The sequence below is a fragment of the Acomys minous genome (genome assembly GCF_964271855.1).
Source record: "Acomys minous genome assembly, chromosome: 2".
In the NCBI taxonomy this organism is placed as follows: Eukaryota; Metazoa; Chordata; class Mammalia; order Rodentia; family Muridae; genus Acomys; species Acomys minous.
The window spans coordinates 17,781,948-17,807,078 of record NC_140484.1 but is presented as its reverse complement, the minus strand read 5'-3'; the positions used below and the strand labels follow the sequence as shown (position 1 = coordinate 17,807,078).

At 37.5% G+C, this 25,131-nt stretch overlaps 1 protein-coding gene and 1 pseudogene across 5 annotated transcripts in view; both read right to left on the bottom strand.

The window, feature by feature from the left end:
• Positions 1 to 25,131, bottom strand: part of HPSE2 (heparanase 2 (inactive)) — a 638,895-nt gene that overhangs the window by 284,406 nt on the left and 329,358 nt on the right. The gene's annotated exons all lie outside the window — the stretch shown is intronic.
• LOC311582098 (RNA-binding protein EWS-like) lies at positions 17,344 to 18,973 on the bottom strand (annotated as a pseudogene). Its single transcript has one exon. The product of its transcript is annotated as an RNA-binding protein EWS-like (transcript).

The following is a 25,131-nucleotide window of genomic DNA, read 5'->3' as shown; positions in this document are numbered from 1 at the left end:
AGCCTACAGATTGGAAAAGATCGTTACCCACCCTACATCTGACAAAGATCTAATATCCAAAATATATAAAGAACTCAAGAAATTAAACACCACTAAACCAAATAACCCAATTGAGAAATGGGGCTCAAAACTAAACAGAGAATTCTCAACAGAGGGATATCAAATGGCTGAGAAACACTTAAAGAAATGCTCAATGTCCTTAGTCATCAGGGAAATGCAAATCAAAACAACTCTGAGATTCCATCTTACACCCATCAGAATGGCTAAGATCAAAAACTCAAGTGACACCACATGCTGGCAAGAATGTGGAGAGAGAGGAACACTCTTTCATTGCTGGTGGGAATACAAACTAGTACAGCCATGTTGGAAATCTATCTGGCGCTATCTCAGGAAACTGGGATTAAGGCTTCCTCAAGACCCAGCTATTCCACTCCTTGGAATATACCCAGAAGATTTTCTAGCACACAAGAAGAACATTTGCTCAACCATGTTCATAGCAGCCTTATTAATAATAGTCAGAACCTGGAAACAGCCTAAGTGTCCTTCAGTAGAAGGATGGATAAAGAATGGAAAAGTGTACATTTACACTATGGAATACTACTCAGCTATTAAGAACAAGGAATTTCCAAAATTTTTGGACAAATGGACTGAACCAGAAATGATCATAATGAGTGAGTTAACTCAAAAGCAGAAAGAGTCAAATGGTATATACTCACTTATATCTGGACACTAGCTCAAGGGGCACGTCCCATGAAAGTCTTCACTTACCATGAAAGTGGGACAGAGGGGAGGACATCCTACTGGGACTCTAGGTGAGAGAAGCATGGGAGAATGGGGAAATAGAAGGATCCAGAGGGTCCTAGAAACCTACAAGAACATTATGACAGGCAGATCAGGGCCCAGGATTCCTGCTCAAACTAAGGCACCAGCCAAGGACAATACGTGCAGTAAACTTCAAACCCCTACCCAGATCTAGCCAATGGACAGGACATTCTTCACAGTTGAGTGGAGAGTAGGGACTGACTTTCACACGAACTCTGGTGCCCCATATTTGATCATGTTCTCTGGATGGGGAGGCCTGGTGGCACTCGGAGGAAGGATAACGGGCTACCAAGAAGAGACTTGATACCCTATGAGCATATACAGGGGGAGGAGGTCCCCCTCAGTCACAGTCATAGGGGAGGGGAGAAAGGGGAAAGTGAGAGGGAGGGAGGAATGGGAGGATACAAGAGATGAGATAACAATTATGTAATATGAATAAATTAATAAAATATATTTTTAAAAATTCCAATGAATCTCAAGCTCCAAATGAAGTATACTGAAGTTAAAGTGAGCTTCAGTGGTCAGCTGCCAAACTGCTACAGTAACACATTGTTTTAAAAAACTTAGTCCACACAATGAATCCATGAGATAAAATTCGTAACTATCATGTGTAAGTTAGAGACTATATTCAGATGCTAAGTAACCTTGTAACCTCATAGAAGTTTCAAACAAATTTAAATTATTAGGGAGACAACTGATGGATAAAGTCAGTTTATGTCTCCATTTGTCCAGTCTAGCACAGTCTTCTCACGTTTGCTGTTCACCTTCAAATTCAATAATATTTGAAAAGGGACACAAATTCAGATTATTAAAAGGCTTTCCTAGAGTTATATGACCTACCTTAAGAACACACTGTTGTAGCTAAGCAGCAGTGCTTCCAGAACTAGGACAGTTGACCCTTCAGTTCATCCTTGGCGGACAGCTGCCAAGCTATTTGTTACCAAACATGGAAAATGGCAAACTGTACTAGGCCAGTGATCTCTGTCTGCTATTTCATGTGTTTCTGGTTATAAATGTAGCTGCACTGTAATTGCACATTCTGGATTATCTTCTGGCAGGAACAAGATCCAATTTTAGATCCTTTTATGTTTCTTTCTCAGGTAAGCTTTGTTAACTCAAATTATTTTTCTGTTAACAATAAGCATACATATATGTATAAAGAATAATATTAGATACAAATAAAGTACTCTGTACCTTGCAAAAGCTAAGCAAATGTAAGTTAAACCCATTATGTTAAAAAAAAATAAGCAAAACTGCACACTGACAGTCAAAATAAGCAGCAGTCATCATCCTAAATGTAGAAGGTAACGCATTTCAAGTTTCGGTATAAACTATGCCTATGGAATTAAAGAGGTTCTGAAAAATCAAATAGAAATTGTGTACCAGAAACTGGAAAAGCAATTCGGATGTGTAGGAACATGATAGTTTATACAAGGCACTCCTGAGATACACACACATGGACACACACACAGACACACACACATGTGCATATGCAGACAGACAGACAGACAGACAGACAGACAGACAGACACACACACACACACACACACACACACACACATTTTACCAAGGTAAGGAAGTCCATGGATTCATTACTAGGAAGTCAAGGAATAGGTCATAAAAGTTTTCAGGTAAAAAGTCAGAAACCACAGTCTCTTTTAAACAGAGAGGAAGGTAAGAAGCAAAAAAATAAAAAACTCATTTTTCTTTCTCTTTATATGAGAAGTCTGAATAGTTTCTAAGGTAGTCTTAAAGTCACCAAGTTGGTTTTTTTTAGTAAATATAATAGAGAATTAACTATTAAAACTTGGCTTATGAAAACATACAATTCAAATTACAAATTGCATCACAGTGGGACAGGGTTCTACTTTTATACAAACTAATACGCCATAATTAGGCTCATTTAGAATCATCTACACAAATTCAAGTTGGCAGTGCTTTGCGTTACATAAACTTACAAGAGGGCTGGAGAAACAGGTGTTGTAAATAAATACTGTAAATAAATATAGAGATAAACAATGTGGTGCTTTAACACCTATGTTTCAGTTTTCTCATTCCTGAAGCCACTATGGAAATCATGTGGAGAATTCTCAAAAGTAAAAATGAATAAACACACTGAATGACCCAGCTATACCACTTTTTGGCATCATCTCAGAAGCTCAACATTCTACTCCAGAGAAAGTTGCTCAGCCTTGTTTGTTGCTACCTCATTCACAATAGATAGAAGATAAAAATCACATAATGTTCTTCAACTAATGAATGGAAAATGAAAAGGGGTGCACATCACAGTAGAATTTAGCTGTAAAGACAAATGAAATAATGCAGTTTTCATGTAAAGAGATGGAACTAGAAAATTTTTAGTGAATATGTAACTTGGAATAGCCAAAGAAACCAGGAAAGTAAGAAGGAAGCATGGTGCTTGAGAAAAGAGCATTGGAGAGTTGAATAGTAAGATGCAAGTGCTATGGAAGGGGGAAATGGGTTAATCTGGGCAGAACTTTACGTGGAGAAGGTGGAAAGCAACACAGAGGAACCACAAGAAAAGAGGAATAAACAATAAGGATGTTTGAAAAAAACTATAGGAAAAGATTATTTTAGCTTTCAAAAATATATGTACATAATATAACTATATATGTTTATATACATTTAAGCTATATATAATTTATATACTATATATTATAGATAATACATAGGAAAACTATATATACATGTATACTTTATATATAAATAACTAAATAATCATATACAAATAAATATTAAATAAATAAATAGGTTTATTTATTTATTTATTTATTTATGCCACTTGTGGTGTAAACGCTGTAGGCCATTTCTCTAATGTGAACCCCAGTGCCAAGGCATGGCCAAGTTGTCAGAAGAGTTTAAGTGATTCCCAAAGCAAAATAAGCTATTGCTATTTCCCTTTGTTGCCTCCCAGAATTTGAAGGTTAAGACCTTATTGCAGAAAACATCACATACTTTGGAGACAGGATATGGAAGAATCCAGCTGTAATTGACCTGGAAGCCCCTGAGGACTGGCTCTCATGTATCAGAAATTGCTATGAAAGCCAGCAAAGGAGAAAAGAAATCAACAGTTCTACCAAGCTGTAAAGCGGACAAACCACGAATACTATCAGCATGGCAAGATATCAACAAAGATGCAGAATATACTACCATTTATATTTTGGGGAAACTGACAGCTGCCTAATTGGACTTAGTCCCCTCAATAAGAGGAAATCCATGGCTAGTGTCAACCTAGCCAATTACCAATGGCTGTTGAGGTTATGGACCTTGAGAGAGAGAGGGGGGGGGGGAGGGAGGGAGGGAGGGAGGGAGGGAGGGATAGATAGATATTTTGTCACTGTCCTAAACCAGTAAAATCCTGAACTGCAACCTAAATACTTATCTTTATACCCAAATATATATTCAATATTCATCCTTCATCAAAGATGTTTCCTTTTACATCAGATGGAGACTACTACAGAAACCCACGGTTGGTCTAAACGTAGAAAATAACTAATTGTGGTGTGCCCAACTCCAACTGATACACCAACAGTGCAATCTTACGTCTGAATCTCAGAGAAGATCATAGAAAAGGAGGCGGAAGACCAGGGATGTCTGCTGTGAGATAATGTCTTCTACATCTGTCAGGAAAGCTGCACCCATGAATTCCCTAAACAGTTACCATGCCAAAGTGGATGGGGGGTGGGCATCTCATGATGTCCTACCCCCTAGATGGAGAGCTACAGGCACTTAATGACTGCTGAGAGAATCAGCCTTCTATACAGACAAGCCCTCTGATAAATTATCCAAGCCCCAATGGTCAGCCCTAAACACATACACCATCTACATAGTAACAGTACTAAATGTGTGTGTAACAATAATTAAAGCAAATGAGGTCATTAATTTGAGAGGGAATTGGAAGGATATGGAAGTAGTGGTAGGAGAGGAAAGAAGAGTGAAAATGATGTAAAGTAAAATTTAGAATTTATTGTGATTCCTTATCAAATTGTGTTTGCAGACAGCAACACTGGTTTCTAGGTATAATGTTCTCTATTTAAATTATATTCAAAATAACTAATAATCTTTATATGAGGATTTTAGAAAAACTTAATAGACTATACTCTTTTTCTAGCAATCTTCAAACTGAAGAAAGAAACTGTATAAAGGAATCCTGAGGAAGCAAAATTAAGTCATAGACCAGCTTGTTACTACAGGCTTGCTCAACTCCTTAAATGAGCAGAGAAGTCACCTACAGTCACTAAGCTAGTTTTATATGTTTGCCATAAATTGTTTTATTTGCAATTCAAGACTGTCTATTAGGTTATTTTATTTTGGTAAGGTCTAAAATCAAATCAACATTTAAAAATAGAAATTAAATATGAGACCAACAGCAACTAGTTGAGAAGCTACAAGGATAAACTATTTGCTGCATTCATATGTAATAGGCAAATCATAGAAGGCTATTGTATTTTTTTCAGCTTAAGTAAAAGAGAACAAAACTACCTCGGTATATTTGTAACATTTTGTAAGGCTACTAAAAACAACACAAAAGAGAGTGGTTTTCCCTTTAACATTTCCCTAGTGCTAAGTAAAGCACCAAGGCACTTTGCTCTCTTCTATGTAGAGGCAATAACTCCCCTAAAATAAATGTTCTCATGCCAGGTCTCACGTTTACCTTTGATACTGACAGGGCACAAAGTGGAAACAAATCCCTGTTTTTGTCTTACTGTTTTTCTCTTTTTCCTTTCATCTCTTCATTACCTTCCCATTTTTTCCAAGCTCCTCTTTCCACATGACCTTAATAGGCATAATTAGTTGGTGTGGTTCAGAATAAAATGGCAAACCAAAAGCTAAAGTTCTCCCCCATGCATCCACCTGCCTCAGCACCAGTTATTTTGCATGTGGTGTGTGTGTGTGTGTGTGTGTGTGTGTGTGTGTGTGTGTGTGTGTGTGAGAGAGAGAGAGAGAGAGAGAGAGAGAGAGAGAGAGAGAGAGAGGGATGACAGAGGAGTTAGGAAGAGTTAATTTATGCTGTAAAGCTAGAAGAGATGAGATGGGTCCTACTTCCTGCTAGGTGTATGACTTTGGACTAATCACATATTACTGCAAGGTATGGTTATCTTATGTTAGCAAATACTATCTTATATGTGAGAGATTTGAAATAGATATTTTATTATAATTTATCACAGTTTTTCTTTCTTCAGTTGCAGGACATCTAGGTTGCTTCCAGATTCTGTCTATGACAAATAAGGCTGCTATGAACATAGTTGAGCAAATGTCCTTGTGGTATGGTGGAGCAGCTTTCAAGTATATGCCCAGAAGTGGTATAGATGGATCTTGAGGTAGAACTATTCCCAATTTTCTGAGAAAGCGCGATTGATTTCCAAAGCAGTTGTACAAGTTTGCACTCCCACCAGCAATGGAGGAGTGTTCCCCTTTCTCCATAGCCTTACCAGCATGTGTTTTTTTATCTTAGCCATGATAGGTGTAAGATGGAATCTCGGAGTCTTTTTGATTTGCATTTCCCTGATGACTAGGGACACATTAAGTGTTTCTCAGCCATTAAATATTCCTCTGTTGATAATTCTCTGTTTAGCTCTGTACCCCATTTTTAAATTCGATTTGGTTTGGTGGTGTTTAATTTCTTGAGTTCTCTACATATTGCATTGAATCTGTAGATTGCTTTTGGTAAGATGACCATTTTTACTATGTTGATTCTCCCAATCCACGAGCATAGGAGATCTTTCCATTTTCTGATGTCTTCTCTGCCAAGACAGAGTAAGCAAGTCTTCAATAGCTCCTGACTCACAAATATGTATGTCATATTTACTGGGACGGAAGGCTGAAGATGTTGCTGCAATGGTACAGAGACTTTGGGTGACTGTTCAGGCAGCAAACTGCCTCTACCATTTTTTTTCACTTTGGAAGCTGCTAACCTGGACTTCCTGTTTACTCAGGTAATTAATTAAATTTCTTCTCAAGTCTCTGATGGGGCTGAAGACCAGATAGTTTAGTTTTACAATTAAGCTTAGTTGTTTAGGGGTTAAGATGTGTTTTTAGCTCTAGATAGAGGTATTAAGATGATAGCAATGAGATATGATAGATACTGATTTACATTCAGAATTTTAGGCTGCCAAATACAAATAGTCAAAACACTATGACTGTAACTATAATATAATTCCTGAGTTTTTGTGGTTCTTCTTACTGTATATAGTTTATTTTATATATGTATAATAATATAAATAAAATATTTTTAAGAAGTAGATATTTTATAAAGTGTTAGAAAAATAAAAGAAAATTATTTTAATATTTATCTTCCTTCCAGTACTTTTTCTATACATGACAATAATAATATAAAAGAATAAGCAATAATTGTATAATGATTTTAAAAGTTACATCAAGAAAGCTGAGTGGGTCTGGTGCTATAGTCCTAGCTCTTAAACAGTGGAGACAAGATGATCAGGCACTCAAGGCCAGCCTTTGCTACATAGTGAGTTTAAAGGAAAGCTGAGCTACATGGGATCATGTCTTTAAAAAAATCCACAATTATATTAAGCGATCCAGAATAATGAAACAGAGAAAAAATACTTCACATGAAGAACAAGAGTTCTTAAAGAATGAGAATAAATTCAATCATTCTACTTTCCTTCCTTCCTCCACCCCTCCTCCTTCCCTCCTTCCCTCCCTCGCCCCTCCCTCCCTCCCTCCCTCCTTCCCTCCCTCCCTCCCTCCCTCAGTGCCTTCCTTTAAGATACTGTTTTGTGTGGGCTAGCCTCAAACTGAGTCTCTTTTGTTAGCCTCCCCAGCGCTGTCATTACAGGCACGAACTAACATGTTCTGCTAAAAGTGCAGAGCTCTTGAAATGGCTTCTGTTCTTGCTTTAATTTCCTCTAGGCTGCTTTCCTTTATGCTGCATGTTTCATGCTCACTTTGCATCGTAATGACTATTTTATTAGTTGATGATATTTTATGAGAAATGGCTTATTGTGCGATCATGCAGAGAATTGTCTTAAGGTTCACTTACAGGAAATTCAATTATTAATTCCTAAATGTGCTGCTCACACAGCAAGACTGAAATGTGTGGGTTTTTTTTCTTTTCATTTTGAAATATATTATTAGTCATAACAGGTCAGTATCTTTGCTTTTCAAGGTCAAATAATGTCTTTACAACTTTCCTTTCAGGAAATAAAATGGCACTCTAGAGGCAGTGCAATAATGTGTAGTGGAAGTGAATTACTTTATTTGGAATTTGGCAAACATACATAAGCTTATTACATATAAGGCATATTCTACAGGGAGGTGACAACACGCACAGGTAGTAGATATAACTGCAGCTGTCTTCAAGGACAAGCATGCTAGTAGAGCACCATCTAGACTGTGATTTGTAAGAGGTGCTAAGGAATACATGACGCCCAGGATCTACCTCACCAACAGAAGACACTCACTATGTACTAAGAATGATGAAAAATGGGTTTCCTATATTTGTAAAATCTATTTTTATAAAGTTTTTCTGAGGCATTATGCTTATGAATAATATTTATCTATAATAAAATATAATGCAAACAAAAGAAAAATAACCCATTTAGCATCTTTCAAAGTTCAAGAATCAACTCATTCGACTTAAAATGCCTGCTTATGTGCAGAAAGCTGAGAAATGTTTCATTCCTAGGTACTTGAAAAGTCTATTTTAAAGCCAGTGATTTGAAATGTAAAATTCATTTCCACATGGAATGACAGCACAAATCAGGAAACAGCAGTATGACTCTTAGGTCCAATAAAACTTACTACTTGCTTTTTTAGTTTTGTTTGTTCTATGACACAAAGTTTAGAATGGTTTGAGTACCAAAATCATTTTTAAAAATTAATTTTTATTATAGAACATGAAACTGAATCTCTAGTGTCTACTAATAAAGTTCTGTTGTTATTATTCTAATGTTTATCTGTTCTTTGGTAATTACAGACATAAATATCGTGTATTTTGCTCATATCCAATCCCCTTCCAGCCCCACTGGGACCCTCATGAATACCCCCCAACTTCATGTCCTCCTCCTCTTTCTTCTTTTAAAACACATGATGCATTTAGTGCTGTTCCATGTGCATGGGTGTAGACTGCCCATGGATAATAGGAAACCATGTCTGGAACATCCTATTTCAAGTTTCGAAAGGCTTTATTTCAGAGATGCTCACATCTGCAGCTGGTAAACTATTAGCTGACTGATGGATAAATGTTACTTGAATGGCCATCCTAAAATAATAACTCTTATTTAGGAGTATATTAACAAACATTATCAGGATTCCTTTAAGTAGAAAATGATCTCATATCCATGATCTCAAATTATAATAGCTAGATTTCTTTCAATCCTTTGGTTGAGAAAATACACAATAAAGAGCTACTATGAATTCCAAAACTTTAAAACAAATTTCATTTGTGTTAGTTATAATAGTAAAATAATACTTGAGAAGTTGTTCATATTATAAAATATATACTAATACACTAATATATATGTTGCACATACTATATGAAACTCAAATGCTGTCATAATGTAATTATAATTAATGATTTAAGTGCAAATGAATCCTAAGTTCTATTTCTGAGGATCCCAAAGACCTCTAGTTTATGTGAATGACACATCTGATATACAACACTAAGAGTCCCTCACTGACTCTAGAATTCACCCTCTCTTATAGACTAGCTGTCCAGCAAGTCTCCCAAGATTCTCCTGGCTTTTCACCTAGCTTGGAGATATAGATGCACGCCACCATGCTTGGATTTACCCAGGAATGATAGACTCAGAGCTACACACTGGGCCATCTCCTCAGCCATACAACACTACACTTAGTGTCTTAGTTACAGTTACAGTTACAGTTATGAAACACCATGACCAAAAGCAACTTGGGGAGGAAAGGTTTATGCTTCCACATTGCTGTTATTCACTGAAGGAACTCAAACAAGGTAGAATCCTGGAGTTAGGAGCTGATGCAGAGGCCATGGAACAGTGCTGTTTACTGGTCTTCTTAGGCTCCTTTCTTATAGAAGGCAGTCCAAGGACAGTCCATCTACAATAAGTGACCTCCACCAGTCACTTATTAAGAAAATGCCCTATCAAGAGAAATATAGGAGAATGGGGAAATAAAAAGATCCAGAGGCCCTAGAAACCTACAAGAAGAACATCATGATGGGTGGATCAGGGCCCGGGGGATCTGCTCAAACTATTGCATTAACCAAGGACAATACATGTAGTAAACATCGAATATCTACTCTGATCTACCTAATGGTCAAGACATTCTCTACAGTTATGTGGAGAGCAGGGACTGACTCTGACATCAACTCTGGTGCCCCATATTCAACCACCTCCCCTTGGTGGGGAGGCCTGATGGCACTCAAAAAAAAGAATAAGCAGGCTACCCAGATGAGCCTTGATAGCCTATGATCATATAGTGGGGGAGGAGGTCCCCCTCAGTCACAGACCTAGGGGAGGGGAATAGGGTGAAAACAGGAGGGTGGGAGGAACAGGAGGATACAAATGACGGGATAACAATTGAGTTGTAATCTGAATAAATTAATTAAATAAATAAAGAAAATGCCCTATCTATATAGGGCATTACCCTCAAACTTTGGTGTTACTCTCTCTGCTTCCTGGCTGCTTCCTCAGAAAAGCCCTTCTACCATGGTGCCCTCTGTTTTATCACAGGCAGAAACAACACAGCTAAGCAACTATGGATTGAAACATCTAAAACTATTAGAAAAAAAACTTTATCTTTTGAATTGTTTCCCTCAGCTACTTGTCACAAAATACAGACTCTATATCTCCAATTATGAAAAAAATAAGCTGAAATTATAACAAAGGCCATTGAACAGAAGGCTTGACTAGCTCTAGTCAAACATATGAAGCTAAGTAAAATCAAGAGAAGGCCAAGAAATTGTTATAGCCAGAAGCAGTCTAGGAAGATAAGATACTTAGATGTAAGATGACATTCTAGACAAGTTATAGGATATTAGGCAAATCTAAGGAAATAGAGATAAAAATGATTACTCACAAAGAAAGAAGGAAAGGAAGGAAAGAATGAATTAAGGAAGGAAGGAAGGAAGAAAAGAAGGGAAATGAGGAAAAGAAAGAAGAGAAAAGAAAAGAAGAAAAGATCTTATAAAGGCATTTTCTCAACTGAGCCTCCTTCCTCTCAAATGACTCTAGCATGTGTCAAGTTGATATAAAACTAGCCAACACAAATAGAAATTGTTGTTGGGATTTTAATTTAACCAAAGTGGCAGTGACTCACATTGTTTAATGGACTAAACAATGTATCTTAACTTTTAAAAAGTTATTGACTTTTGAGGACCTTGGAGATACTGAGGTTTCTTAACACTTCCCACAGTCCTTGACATTTTAATATCACAAATAGTCTATATATCTGATTTATATTGTGTATCACAGCCTCTTGGAGGGTCACAAGCCATTATAATATATAAGCATTCCCTGTATACAATCTCCCAGAACCAAGTTTTAATCTGCTTGAAGACTATATTGCTTTTACTGAGAATGTATGGACTAACAAATTTTTATTTATGATCTTGTATAATCCTTACACTGCAATGAGTGCACAGAACAAACTAAGACATGGACCCAAAGAACGAGTGTCCCCAAATGTTAAAGTCTTGTGCCCCAGGATGCTGCTGTGGACCTTAAGAAGATGACACATCTGAGATGTCCCTGAGGCCACATGCCCTTGACAGGGATTGTTATATCCTAGCTTCCTTCGTCTTTCTTCTGCGACTTGGTTCAGGATGTGACGTTTGCTCTAACATGAAGTCCCCACCACTGCCATTGTGGAACCTTACCAGAGCCCATGAGCAATAGAACTTCCCAATCTTATAGTGGAGCCTTCAGAACCATGAGTTCAGTAAGTGTTTCCTCTTTATAAATTGACTAGGGCATTTCTGTGTGGTAATTTGAAACTGATTAATATGGTGATTGAACAGAATTATTTAGTTTTCAGAATCTACCAGGCCCACACAAGGACTACATGGAAAAACTATACATGATACATTTTCCATACCACAAATAATGACAAAGAATGACAGTATGAAGGCCATGCATTCTACATTAAGAGAGCCTGCTATATACATAGGTAGGTTTTCTTTCTTTGACATTTATTATCCAAGTAAGCTTAGAAAGTCTTTGCTGGCTTGTCAATAAAATAATTTCAGCATTATCAATCAAACATAATTTATTTACTTAATATTTTTTAAGTATTTTGAGGTTTTTAAAATAAATTAAGTAGTCAAAAGATTTAAAAGCCAGGCGTGGTGGTGCACACCTTTAACCCCAGCACTCCAGAGGCAGAGGCAGGTGGATCACTGTGAGTTTGAGGCCAGCAGCCTGGTCTACAAAGTGAGTCCAGGACAGCTAAAGAATACACAGAGAAACCCTGTCTCGAAAAACAAAACAAAACAACAACAACAACAACAAAAAGACTTAAAGAAATACAATTCTTAGATAATTTCCTTTAATTCTTTAGAGGCTATGGGAGAGTAGACTTTACACTTAGATACTTTTAGGATAAGGAAATAATATCTGTTTGTATCAAGCTATTGTTTTCAGTCAGTATTCCTATTGACACTAAGAGACAGATATATAAAATATTGACACAAAAAGGCAAAGAAAGTCTACTGAAGCTCAACAGTCACGCCCTTCAGTAAACCTTTTCTCAACCAGATGAATTAATATAATGTATATGTCCATGGAAGAAATTAAAGTTGCTATCTATCTATCTATCTATCTATCCATCCATCTATCCATCCATCCATCTATCTGTCTATCTTTCCATCTATCTATCCATCCATCCATCCATCTATCCATCTATCTATCTATCTATCTATCTATCTATCTATCTATCCATCTATCTATCCATCTATCTATCTATCCATCTATCCATCCATCTATCTATCCATCTATCCATCCATCCATCCATCTACCTATCCATCTAACTATCTATCTATCCATCCATCTATCTATCTATCCATCTATCTATTCATCCATCCATCCATCTATCTATCCATCCAACTATCTATCTATCTATCTATCTATCTATCCACCTAGTGGTGTGACTTCATTACACATGCCAGGTTGGCCTTGAGCTCATGATCCCCTACCCTAAGCATCCTGAGTTCTAGGAGTGCAGGCATAGAGTACAAACACCATACCTGGTTAAAGATACATATTTTTTAAAACAGAGGATATGTCAAATATCTAAACAACTGAATGTAGTTTAAGGAAAGTGTGGGAAACTGCTTCCAACCAAAATAGAATATTGAATGCACTAGATGGTTTCAAACCAATATACATTAACTAACAAAGGACAGTGAATTTAGAACTACAAAAACCAAATTAAGATGAACACTATACTTTTTCCGGAATCTACTTTAGGAGAGTTTATAGCCCGCACAGAGAATAAATGTGAGGGAGTCTGGCAGACTCATAGGTTTGAACGAATAGAGACTTTGGGGAGGACAAGGGCAGGGACGTTTTTCAGAGTGCTAGGGGGGAGAAAGCTAGAGAGAAATAACCCTGCATATCTGAAGAAAGTCCTTCCCTCCTCATTAGAGCACAAGTCTACTGGCTTTAAAACAGTGCTTAGAGCCAAGCAGAATGTCAAAAAAGACAAAAAAGAATGAAGACATGTCAGAGAATCGTAGCTATATTCCCTATCTCAATTATGGTGCTGAATACTTTTAAGTTATCAAATTAGACACTTCAGATATTTGGCTTTCTTTTGTATGGATTAATGATCTCAATACGTTTGTTTTTAAAATATGAACAGCTTATCAGGAAAAGTCTACAAAGCAATTTAAGAAGCAGAAAAATGATTAGCCAATGGCATAACAACATAGTTCAGCATTTCTTGCTTTAGTAGGGCTTGCTCACGGACAATGCTAATAAGCCAGCTAAGTAGTTTGTTTTGTATGTGCTTTCTAATGAAAACCATCAAAACCTTTGGCACCAGTTTAGTAATACTTGTAAAGGAAATTCCCTTATCTTAAATCTTTAGAACAAGTAACTCATCTTGAAATTAATTAATAAGAATAATTTTGCTCTATAGCCTTATTAAGGGCCACTAAGTATTTGGGGTCATATTCATTTTTTCCCTTTAAAAATCCATATTTTATATTGTCATTGACAGGAAAGTTTTCAACTGCTTTTTAATTTCTAATTGGCTTTCATTTCTAGAAGTGAGCCAAAAAGAGTCATTTCTAGGAGATATTCCCAAAAGCTGAAGGATCTGGCAGACCTCATCCTATTTTAATAAAAATTCTATATAAATTGAATTAATGTTTAACTGCAATTTTAATTTAAAATGCACAAAAGGAATAAATTTGGAACACATTGTTCATTATATTTGTTATTTGTGCCACATTTTTAAATACTGTTTAAAACCAGGTCAAACTTTTATGAAAATACTTACATAAGAAATATCTTCTTATAGTTACACAGTCGAAATAATCCTTATTAGCTAAAGTGATACTACATACAAATGAGTCTCAGTAAGAAACCAAAAGACAAGTGCAAAGGAACCTGGTTCCTGATAAGTCAATGCCAACAAAGTGATATAAGCACAAGTGAGTGTCTCGAAAATACTATATGATTTAAATAAATAATGAATATATTTGAGAATAACTTGAATATGATCAACATTTTTCCTATTATATTACTTAAGCCCCCAACAAATATGGTAAATATATTAATCTCACTTTATGGATGAGCTCTTAGGAGCTTGCCGAACCACATGTTTAGTAAGTGACAGAGCACAGATATCCACAGAAATGGCATTTATTAATGAACTTGATTTTTTTTCCAGACTAGCCATATGCAATGACAATTTTCTCCTAAGGAGCTGGGCAGCATCAGCAACTTGCAGTTCCGTCAGCCATGGGAGTCACAGGAGTAAACAGCTAATGCAAGATGCTCCGTACTAAATGAGCAAGTCATGTGTAGGAGATATCAAGCAAATGCTTTCTCAGTTTTATGTCTTAGCCTTCTCATCTATGAGTGACAGGATGCAATGGCCATATTTTGATACACAGTATCTAATATACTATTGTTTTACTTGAAGCATTTAAAGAGAAAAGGAATGGAATGCTTTGATTCCTCCCCAATACACTAACATATCCCTTAGTTTGCCTCAAGCTACCAACATCTACAGTCACCCAAATATCTCATTTTTGATGTAGTGTTTGCATATAACTTCTGCACAATTCCCATAGTTTAAAATCACCTCTAGATAACTTACAATGTCAAATACAAGGCATATTCCATGTAAATAGCATATGTACAATATTATTTTTTAAAAATTCAAGGAAATATGTATAGGTACTCAATGAGGATATAATTTTTGTTAAAATTTTTTCTATCTGTGGTTGCTTGAATTTATGAATGCACAACCCATCGATAATACATGCCTGAGTGAGAATTTCTGTTGAACAGTACTTGGGACGCATTTACTGCTATGTCATTATAATCCTACATAATTAGGGTTATATATATGATAATGGATACATTTTTTTAATTACTAAAAGTTAAACATTTCAATTTTTAGTAGCAGAAAAAGATGCATTGACCCCAAGATGTAAATACTATGTAACAGGACATCTGTTGAGCTCTCTGGGCCTTGACAACTCCAGATAGTCCAAGTAATGGCATTTCTCCATGAGTTTTTTCTCATGCTCTTTGGCATTGCCCCTCCCTGGCTGCATTCTGAAAGGGACCAAAAACATTTGATGATTTCAGTTTCTCTTCTTAATATAACATCCTGCATTAAGATGAAACTACTTTGTTTCTTTGGAAAATTACAAAATTCTCAGCCATTTTGTGTGTGTGTGTGTGTGTGTGTGTGTGTGTGTGTGTGTGTTTAGTTATCTATCTCCCTTTTCTCTGAGTCTGAGTGCATTTCTGTAGGCCTGTCTGAGACACCTCAAGCTATCAAATGTTTTCCTTTGAACTTTTAAAAGGACTTCTTTTCTCTTTGTACTACATCTTGAGTGATTTATACTGATATTCCTTAAAGTCCACGCATTCTTTTCTTGGCTGTAAAGAGTTTGCTGATGATACTATTAAAAATATTTTCAGTCCTATTACCTTGTGTTTTCTTTCTCTTTCTAGCATTTCCTTTTCAGTTTTTTATTACGCGTTTTCTTTATTCTCTACTGAAATCTTCCCATCCGTTTCAGGCATGCAATCTAACATTTCCAATCAAGACTTAGAAATTTTCATTGTGATTGTTTTTACACCCGTCTGATAGTTTAAACATATTTGAGTACTCTCTGCACCTGGCTCTGTGTGTTTATTTATCTCTTGACGGAGGCTCCATGTTGTCTTTGTCCAGGTGTGCACCTATCTCATAAAGCTCAAGTGATATGTGTACAGAACACAATAGTCTGTAGTATACAGTAATTGTCCTGATAAATGAGCATGTCTTTTCTTTCCTGTGATATTAGTGTGATGACAAAGAATTATGTTAAATCGGGTTTGTTATTGTTATGGCTCTCTTTAGGATGAATTGCTGCAGTATTACCTTTTGCTTAGACAGGTCTCTTCTGTACTTACGGCTCTAATTCTCTGGTATACTCTGTGCTCCTATATATCAATGTCTCCAGAACACTTACAAGGTTGGATTGCCATCGCTCCTGTCACTCATGAGGCAGTAGACCAATGTTGCTCATTACATAAATAGTTGCTGACCCCAATGGTGGGAGGAAGGAAAATTTCTCAGTGAGCTTCCACTCACTGCGAAGGATCTAATACCCTAATGATCTGGGCTGAACATATTTTTGTCCCTACACCAAGAATCATATATCTTTTTCACTTTTTCTTCTGATAATCACAGTGAGGCTATGCTTTGTGGTGACAAAATTTTCTATCCTTCCTTCGAGAACCTCAAGCCTCTGCTGCTTAGGGAAATGATGCCCACCTAGGAAGTCACCTTTCCTGAAGTGGAATGCACAATCAAGGGGCCTCTTCAATCCGCACGTCACTGCCTCTCCCATCTCCCTTAAGCACTTACTGGACAAAGCTCATGGGTAAGAACGGGCTCTCTTTTGCCTGAAGCTTACAAATACTTATGACCATTCAGCCCTCAAAAATAGTAATTAAAAACTCACCTTAACTTATCTTGTTTACTTCTAAGGCAGTCCCATCTTCTTGAGCTCAGTCACAGAGGAACAAGAATTTTCTCTTCATTTTTAAAATAAACATTTAGAATTTTATTTTAAAAAAATACACAACCATGAACATTGTTACAATTAGAGGCCCTCTTGTTCTCCACAAGGATACTTAGCATGCTCACAAAGGGTTCCCATGGTTAAGTCTTAAACAACCATCTTTAAAAGAACAACAACAAAACTCAGAAAAACAAAACCAAAAAAACTCAGCATATCCTATTTAACTTGTTTTAATATTTCCTCATAAATGGTTAAAATATTAAAGTACAGTAAGGAATAATCATAATGTTGTGACCAACATTATAAATATGGAATTATAAATTTAAAACATTTTCTGGTTTAAAAAATAAATCTGGCTGGCAATGCAACTCTGCAGGTTTCTAGTAGGGCGGGTCTCTGCGTCCTTGAGGGTGCTCGACTTCGCCTTACTCCATTATCCCAGGTCCTCCACACCCGTCTCTTCTTCTGCTCATCTGTTCCATCAAGGTCCAGGCAGCCCCCCATAGCCACCTCATCTTCCTCCACCAAAGCCACCTTGGTCCACACCACGGCCACATTGGAAGCCACTTCTGTTGCCACCTCTGAACCTTCCTCCAGGACTGCCACGGTCCGTCAATAAATCCACTTCTTCTTCCTTGCATGCCACCAGGGCTGCCTCGGCCACGATCACCACCCAGAGGTAGAAGGGTGGCGGGAGTAAGCCCCCAGGCTTAGGAGCCTTACACTAGTTGCATTCTGTTCTCCAGGCCAAGTTCTGGTTTCCAGGGCCCGGATTGGGACATTGTCAGTCTCCAGTTTGGTGTTGGATATTTCTTCCCCCAGAGGGGTTCCCTCCTGAGCCCCGGGGCACTCTTGGGGGGAAGCCTCCTCAGTCTCCTCTATGGCCTCCCATGTGACCCATGGGTCCTCGAGGACCTCCTGGACCACTAGGACCTCCACGAAGTGGTGGTGGCATCCCTATGCCCTCATGAGGTGACATGCCACCCCACATGCTATTCTTTGGAGGCTTCTTTCTGGCAAGACTTTAAGTTTGTTTCCTTGAAAAATTTTCCCATCAAACCATTCCACAGCAGCCTTGGCAGTTGGCGGATCTTCATAAGGCACTGTAGCATCATCACCTTCAGGCTTTCCTGTCTCCTTATCCAGGTAGATATGGACCATGGGTTGCCCAGTTCTCTTGTTAATCTTCATATCCCCATGCTGCCTGAAGAAGTCTGCCAGATCATTCAGGGTCACATTGTCCTTTAATCCTTACACATAAATTGCTGCCCATAGCTACTCTGTTGTCCATTGCTGCTCTGCTGCCCAGAGGTGTTCTGATGAGACTAACTGCTCTGAGAGTAACTAGTTGGCTGTGAAGAGGAGCGGCTGGTAGGAGGATAGGATGGAGGTGCAGCAACTGGCTGCATGGGGTAGCTCCCAGGTACCAGGGGATAACTGTAGTTACTCTGTCCATATCCTAGGCTGGCTTGGTTATAACCTCCTGTGATATACTGAGGTTGACTAGTCTCAGTGGGCTTGTTACCATCCTGTGGTCTTGTAGGTGCGGTGGCTGCTGGCTGCTGACCATAGCCTGGGTAGGCAGGATGGGTGCCACAGGCAGACTGAGCTGCATAAGAGGCCTGGGTTGTGGTGACTGCAGCAGTGGTCGTGTCATAAGCACCAGTGCCATGTCCTTGGACAGGCTGGCTCTGTGGCTGGCGGGCAGTTGGAGTAGTATAAGCAGAGGGAGGCTGTCAGTAAAAAGTTGCATATGCAGTCGGCCCGTAGGTGGCAGTGGTCTGAGCTTCAGTATAGCTGACATCAGTAGGCTGTCCATAGGCTCCATATTTTGTTGCCCATATGCCTGCATAGTCTGTGAGTTGGCTGGGTAGTGTAAGCACTGTAGCCCTGCTGGGTTGCAGCTTCGGTGTAGGTACCATAATCTGTGGATGCCATTTTTTCCCCTTCATCTTTGTTCTCTCCAAGAGTTTTCTTGGAGACCAACCTTTCTGCAGAAAGGATGCCTTCTATGCATTATGACTTCATATAGTATCTGACCTTTTGGGGTGGGAATGGCACACTTTATTCCTTTCTGCATCACAGGTAGAAAATGCCAACATAACAGCCTTCGATTTTCAATCTAGTGATGCAGTTCTTTAGCATTTTATGTCAACAAGAAAAAAAATCAATGTGAGCACATTTATTAATTTTTTAGCAAATAATCGAGCTGATTGCTGATCATGAAAATACAATGTCTTTATCATGTTATCTTCAGATTTAAATGTGTTTATATTTATATGAGAGTGCTGCTCATTATGTGAAATAGAGCAGGCAAAATGACCCTAAAGTCTATATGAAACCTCAAACTGGGCCAGCAAGATGGTTTGGCATTCAGTGGGTTACATAGTTATCAAGTATTGTATTATGAATACAATTCACTGAATCACTGTGGAAGGGAAAACGGAGTCCTGAAAGTTATCCTCTGACCTCTGCAGGTGCCCGAACCCCCACACCTAAAAAAAAGTTTTCATAAATAAGAAGAAAAACCCTCAAACTCTTCTCCTATCTCTTAAAAGTCTTCATGGTTGTTCAATAATAAACAGTGAGTCCTGAAAACATACATACAAGTAACATTATACAGCTGAGCAAGTTATATTTAGGAGCACATATGCATATACTTGTACATATATGCATACAATAACAACTAGTGAAAAAAGAGAGCATGAACTTTAAACTGAACAAGGAGGACACATGGGAGGGTTTGAATGGGGTAAGAGAAATGAGAAAATACAGCTGTAATTTCAAAATTTAAAAAAGTAAAATAGAATCATCCCACCTGATTACTCATTTATTAGCAGCCATTACAGCTTATGCTAATTTGGGACTATTCAATCTTTAAATTTTTTTATAAAAACATAAAAGAAATTTCAGTTTGTGTGCAAAATGTTTTAAATTGTGAAGAAAATAGTTGTAAGCCTGGAAGTCCCAATGAACTGTAGAGAGTTTATAGTTTGCTTCGTATTGCTCTCAGGGGAGGTCACTGGTCACTAACTTACACCCATCTTGTTTCTCTTGCCTTCTTAAAAATCTTTGTGGCTTGAGCTCTAAACAATAACAAACAAACAAACAAACAAACAAAAAACCAGGCAGGTGTACAAAACAGTCTACACACAAATGAGGCCTTATCCATGGTTGCCAGGCCACATCCTACACAGAATTCAGCATTTCATAAGAACCAGATTATTCTCCTCAAAACAATGACATGTATGACACTTTCTCAGGATTGCTTCGTGGCATCGGAACTGAGTTATCATTGATCAGGCAGATTGCACATTCACTGGATGCTTAATCATGCACACCATCTGCCCACCTATGCCCAACTCAGTTCTTTCTCTATTTAAATTAAAGCTCACATTAATGTCCAGGGATGAGCTTGGGGACTTGGCGTCACTGGATTACTCTTTCTTTTCCTTTTCCCAATGTGGCCACATTGAATAAATTTCTTTTTACTGCTTTTATCATTATTTGTGACTTCAATTGGTATTGTGATAGTTGGCTAAACTAGCATGTTAGGGCTGCTGGAGTCCCATGCTTTGTCCTCAAAACTTTGCTAATAGTACTGTATTAACCAACAGAAAAATGAGGAATTAATGTCAGCAATCTAAGAACACTGTTTTTATTGAAATGTTGTCAACTCATGTTTAATAAGTATTTTTTAAATTATTTCCTTTGATACCTATACAACTACCTAGGACTAATGAGGTCATGGATTTTGAAGAACCTACAATCACCACTTTACTAAACTAAAACAATCCATAACTTCATTCTAAAATGTTGTCCTTATACCCACAGATAAATGTAGTCATCACCTCTCATCAAGTAGACTCTTTGCAATAGAAACTGTTATTTTAACCTTGTTTTTACACTTATAATAATGTTGGCCAATTACTCAGTAGTGAAACATGTACTGAAAACCACACTCAAGAAAACTAGATATGAGAAGTGTAGTGAAGACTGTCAGACAACAACCACAGAATGTCATGTTACCACGCAGTAGAATGCATTTTCTCTTGAGTTCCATTCCATTAGGATTTAGAGAGATTTTTAAAATAACAATAAAGTCAAATGTCTTCAATAATCGTTATGTGTAGTGTGTAGGGTGTGCAAGCATGCACACGTGTGTGTGTGTGTGTGTGTGTGTGTGTGTGTGTGTGTGTGTGTGTATGTGTGTAGATAATGTTGTTCCCCTTAATTTTGAGACAGGGTCTGTCACTGAACCTAACCCTTGTCATTTTGGCTAGAATGGCTGCCAGTAAGCCCCTAGAATCTGCCTGTCTCTAACCCTTTCTCAGTGTTGGGGTTACACACTTCTGCTGCCATGTTGTATCCTTTAATAATAACAAAATATGAATTGAGATGGATGAGCTTACTCTTACATTTTAAATAAGTTTAAAATCCTTAATTTCTATATATTTAACATGTAGAATCACAGGCTGAGACACAATGAAAGTACTTACAAGTATCTCACTTAGTATCATCCACTTACATGAGAGGAAACTGAACTTCCTGGAAAGTGGAAAAAGGAAGTAAGTTGGTGGCTTCTATTATCTATATTCATAACTATCACAAACAATCTATGTCTAAGATATCTGTTCCATATGTCTGCATATGATGGAATGATGCATAGCTAATTCAGAATGTAATATAAGGTTTCTAATTATTAACTAGCTCTAACTTTGTAGCCATTATAAATAGTGGAAAGTCTGCTTCATTCTCGCTGTAATAAAAGTTTCTATTAACAGAGTGAATGTCTACTTTGGAAATAATTTAAACTTTCACAAGGATTACAGAATTTGTTGGCTGAAAGGAACCTTAAAGTTTCAACTCTCTAAGACTAGTTTGTTTCTCCATAGATATTAGAATCTACTCTGCAATCCCATGTCTCCTATATATTTACTTGGAAACATCCCCATCTTTGAGTTTTGGCTGCTAAAAGGGCTTTTTTCCCCAATTGTGCCAAAATGTATATCTCTTTGATCTGTCTCTCCAATACATTTACACCAATGGTACTATATTTTTATGACACATTAAAAACCCTTATCTCTCTCTTCCATCTGACGGCTCTTTAGAAGTAGGAGGATGGTCAACATGTGGCTTCTTTCCAAGCAAAGCTATTGTGATTTCTTTAAATATTGTTTATAGGACATGTTCTGGAGGAGGTGAATCATTTGTGATAAAGCGTTCAGTGTTTGGTACCATACCCTTAGGTATGGTGCAAACCTTATAATACCCTGTTGGTTGTATGATGCTTACATTCTTATCATCCTGTTGCCATCCATGTCCTTTATCCCTGTGAGAAACAGTAATGGTACTGATTCTACAGTGCTGTTATAATGATTCAGATAAATTATCTGTATACAACACTGAACTGAACTGGACATTGATATAAGCCCCTCTCTCATATTCTCCATGAGTTTAAATTATACATTCAGATTATTTGTCACCTACCTATCACTGTGTGTGAGCCACATTTTCCTTTCTCTGTGACACTAAAATTAGGCTACGAATTGCCTTAGCCAGTGGGATATCAGCAGAAGTGGTATTATCAGATGCTTCAAAAATACCTACAGTTTGCTTCCTCTTGGTGATCTTCTTTATGTTCTTGGGAGTCACTATAACAGGGGAAATTTTAAGACACATACAGCTGATCTGAACCAAATCTACTGTCTGATGTCAAGCTTAGCAATCTCAGCCAATTGTAGCAGAGCTAGCACTGACTCACAGGTTTTTGTTTTGAATCCACTGGGATACTGAGATTTTCTGTTACTACACTGGTCAATATTGCCACAATACTGCTGCATAGAAAATTATCTCCAAAACTCAATGGTATATTACAATAAGCACATATTTTTAGCTACATTGTCTATATGTTGGCTGGAGTTCAACTAACCTAACTTTTTCTTGGCTAAATTGACTCCAAAAGCTGAAAATTGAGTCTGGTGCACTCATTCCTCAGATCACTAGCTACCCAACGCATGCTCATCTCTGTAAAAGGCTGAAGTTCAAAAGGCCAAGCCCAACTGAGAAAACACAAAAAGATGGATTTACCCTGCCACATCTGTTAGCTTAACTAAGTTGTAAACACAAGTCCAGACTCAGGTGGGAGTAGAAACTAAAGTACATTCATCCTCAAGCCCAAAACAAGTTACATAGATAAAAGCCCGCATTTGATATCCATGATTTGGAAAATTTTATTCTTCAAATGAAATTGGGATGGGATGTAACCATTTAACCTTACACTATTATGTAACAAATATTAATTCATTACCCAACAGAACATTTGGTATGTTAATGCTGGTAAACAAATGCTAGCCATTCTAAATTAAATATAAACACAATGATCAGTGGTCTCCTCTAAACATATTTTATTACTTTTCCTTGCAACAATATTACATCAGTTGAGAAAACAATCATGGGATATGATTAAGTAAAATTATTAGAATCTCCCTTTATCTATTATTCTTATTTTAAAATAACTTAGGTAGAAGATTCGGAGATGTTCATCAGTTAAGAGAATTTGCCATTTTTCCAGAGGGTGTGCCCATATTAGGCAGCCCACAATCTTCTACATGAAACAGCTAAATAATAAATATATGTAAGTGAACAGAAGCATTAACAATTTATTAGTCCCATCACTGTTCTGTAAAATCATTTATTTCTTTCACATAAAACGGCCTACAAATACTTCTTTTAATTAGGTAAGTGGTCGCTTGCATGTATGCATATTTAAGCCCATCTTGTTATGTTTTAGGGATAGTGTATTCACATAGCTTTGGACCCGGATTTGATCACTTAGTGCAGTCCTTCCATCTGCCTCTCTCTCTCTCCCTCTCCTCCTCCACCTCTCTCTCTCCTTTCATGTCAAGTCATTTGAAGGGATGTTATGCTTCCAGGACAGGAGTGACTAACTTAATTGGATCATACACAACAAGGGCAAATATGGAATTTTTAATCCATAAAATGGCTGATGACTTCCAGAAAGAGTAGACGTCTTAAAACTTGGAAATTTCATGAATTCATCAGTCTTTCTGTGTTCATACTAAGAAGCACTTTACAGCCACTGAGACTAGAGAACAAGGAGAATGAAGGCCCAAGTGTGCAAGTACACTGTACTTCTGCAAATGAAAAAGTGGCTCTAAAATCTGTCCTCACGTAAAGAAGCAACACAGGATAGAGCCTATAGAAACAGGAGTAACATGTAAGTCCTTCGGCAGCATGGCAAACATTCACTTGACAGTACAGAGAGCTGATTGCTTAGGACTGAGAAGGCAATGGTAGCAATATCTGAAAAATCAAACTCGAGAAGAAAATCTATGTTTCATAAATTATCAGATAGATACTGATAGTGATATTTACTTTTGTTTGTTTTTTTCTTTTTTTAAATTTTATTTTATTAATTTATTCATATTACATCTCAATGGTTATCCCCTTCCTTGTATCCTCCCATTCCTCCCTCCCTCCCATTTTCCCCTTACTCCCCTCCCCTATGACTGTGACTGAGGGGGACTTCCTCCCCCTGTATATGCTCATAGGGTATCAAGTCTCTTCTTAGTAGCCTTCTATCCTTCCTCTGAGTGCCACCAGGTCACTTATATCTGCATACTAGCCCAAGGGGCATGTCCCATGAAAGTCTTCCCCAAACAGGAATCTGGGACAGAGGGGAGGACATCCTATTGGGACTCTAGATGAGAGAAGCATGGGAGAATGGCAAAGTTGAAGGATCCAGAGGATCCTAGAAACCTACAAAAAGAAAATTATGATAGGCAGATTTGGGCCCAGGGGTCTCGCTCAAACTATGGCACCAGCCAAGGACAATACAGGTTGTTTGTTTTTTAAAAAGTGACACTGAACCATGGTAGGTGAGAAGATCCAAAGGTATAAAAAGATATACAGTGTAACTGAACCCATCTAAGTTAGAGTCAACATTTGTTATGCAGGTTCTTTAATACTTCTACAGAATTATTATCATGTAAAAGTATCAATTCAATCATACATGTTTCATAATAATCAAAGGAAGCAAAGCATACAGAATATTTTTCATGCTAAGCTTTTGT